General features: G+C 47.2%; 1 protein-coding gene across 1 annotated transcript in view; it reads left to right on the top strand.

The window, feature by feature from the left end:
• Window positions 1–2,500, top strand: part of LOC123504003 (flocculation protein FLO11-like) — a 5,793-nt gene that overhangs the window by 1,271 nt on the left and 2,022 nt on the right. Inside the window, exon 2 of the mRNA XM_045254204.1 lies at window positions 2,303–2,500. This exon is cut by the window's right edge and continues 1,679 nt beyond it. The gene's annotated coding sequence lies outside the window, so the exon portion shown is untranslated. The remainder of the gene's footprint in view (window positions 1–2,302) is intronic.

Below are 2,500 nucleotides of genomic sequence, written 5' to 3'. Positions count from 1 at the left end.
GTCTTCATTATTTTAACCCCCCACATGAGTTTGTGAAGCTGTACAAAATCACCAAATAGTCACCACAAGGAATATGGCAACGCGTCCTGGTACTGAAGGGGTTTTAATAGCATACCCACAATTCTCACTTATTGACTGGCAAGGGAGACACACGAGGAAGGTACCAATAACGCCAATGACAGATAGAGACTCGTGCTACACTTGAAAGGAATGAGTGTGAAGTTACGTGAACAAACGGTGAGGTCAGGTAAGGTCAGGTCAGGTCAGGTTAGGATAGGTAAGATCAGTTTCCCAAGGTCAACAGGTATACAAGCAAACTTCTCAATATCTCGTAAACATTCTTAATCTTTCGTGTTTTGAGGTGGTGTAGTAGTAGTAGTAGTAGTAGTAGAGAACACACACACACACACACACACACACACACACACACACACACACACACACACACACACACACACAAATAATGAGCTCTGAGCTCGTTCCGTAGGGTAACGTCTGGCTGTCTCGTCAGAGACTGCAGCAGATCAAACAGTGAAAGTGAAACACACCGTAGGGTAGGGAGGGAGAGAGGGGCCAGGTCTGGGTCTGGGTCTGGGTCCGGCTCCGGGACGCCACCCCCCCCCCGTTGATGACGTCACATATTTACGTTACGCAAACCATTTTGAAAATGTCGACTCGCAAAACGGCAGCTGGACACGAATGCTTATGAAATTGTGACTTGTCACCAATCAAAACTAACTTCCAAAATATGAAAAACATTGCCAGGCTGAGCTGTAAGAAAATATTAGAGAAAATACCATAAATAAAAGTGTCATAACATCGACATGCCTTAAAACAATTCTAAAGCCCACTAACTTCAATTAACAGAATTGAAAACACTTTTAAAAATATGAACAACATTCACAACATATCAAAACTTGGCAGCACGCCGAAACAAAAAAATAACATCTTTGGTATATGTCACTTTTACACACTTTAACGGCGCTGTAAATCACTCTCAAAGTCCACATATTTACCTTGTCAGGAGCGAAACACACTTAAACCATCACAAACTATTCTTTGAAAACACAAACACTTCATTACACCTGGAAACAAAAAATCAAACATACGTAGTTGGAAAATTTGTAAAGGAAACTGGGCTCTTATCTAAGCCATAAACAGCCTCTAAGTCACCGTGTTTCACGCAACACAAGCATGGGACACACTCCAAACACTCACAAATACTTACACAAAGCATTAAAACTGACTTGTGAGGCGAAATAAGTGAGCTGAGGGGAAATTAAAATAAATACTGGAACTGGGCGGGCTGGGAGTCACCAAGATGGCCGCCCAGGAGCACCAGCCGCCGCCAGCTATTTCACCTGCCTGGTCCTTCCTGACACACAAAGCTGGCAATGCGGATGTATCTGAACAGCTGACGTGAAAGATTGTGTCTGTGGCTCCACTTTGTGACATGTCTGGCCTACAATAAGTAACAAACAAACCACATAATGGCTGAGACATGCCCACCGCCTCTGCCCAGCCAGCAGTTAACGTCTATAAAATGAAGTAATAATGTGTGTCTAGCGTTACAGCAGGTGTTGGTTCAGTGACATGTGCTGGGGGGTCGAGAGGGTGACGCTGGGGGACGCTGGGGGAGGCTGGGGAGGTGAGGCACGGGGGGGTAGGGTAAATAAAGTGGTTGACGGGTTAACGAGCGAACAGTGACACTCTCGCCTTAACACATCACGACTTTTAACCCTGTAGAAGTTAGGAACGGAAGGGCACCAGTACATTACACATCCTGGTGAAGAGCGTGGCGGATCAGAGAGGGCTGTGGTGAGTGTAGTGTCACCAGCAGGCACCCACAGACACACAGACACACACAGACACACCCAAGTCCCTTCAAACGATGTCCAAATAGCTACCCTGTGTTGACTGAGTGACTTCAAACACTATTCTCTGTTGCCATGAGTAGAGACAAATTTTCACCAGTTACCGCCTCCTCACCACTCACCAGTCCCCATCCAGCCCTTGTGGTGACTGAAGGGTGACTGACGTGGCAAACTGGTGAGTGGTGATCTGAACCGGGTCTAAGTAGTAGCAAGATCAAGATTAACCAGAGAGAGAGAGAGAGAGAGAGAGAGAGAGAGAGAGAGAATATGAGTGGAAAGTCTCTCTCTCTCTCTCTCTCTAAATGCTTATGCTGATGCTGTCACCGCTAACTGACCGCTGACCCCGCCTTGCTGACCTCGCCTCGCTGACCCTTGCTGACTCCCTGCTGACTCACACAACGCTGACATTTCTACATCACCTCTTCCAGCTGACACACGTGCTGACTTCCTGCTGAGGCCACAATGAGGGAACGACCCCGCGCTGACCACTGGAGCAGGAGGGGAGGGTACAGAAGTGCTGACCCTGGTGCTGACGCCTTAAGAAACTCGTATTCAAGCTACCTACCGAGTGCTGAGCGAAGCAGATGGGCTGACACTTCAAGGCTGAGCTCTAGATACGGTTTCCC

Source organism: Portunus trituberculatus, chromosome 2 (assembly GCF_017591435.1).
Source record: "Portunus trituberculatus isolate SZX2019 chromosome 2, ASM1759143v1, whole genome shotgun sequence".
Taxonomy (NCBI): Eukaryota; Metazoa; Arthropoda; class Malacostraca; order Decapoda; family Portunidae; genus Portunus; species Portunus trituberculatus.
Note: the sequence above shows the minus strand (reverse complement) of the source record. Positions and strands in the feature narration are given on the sequence as shown.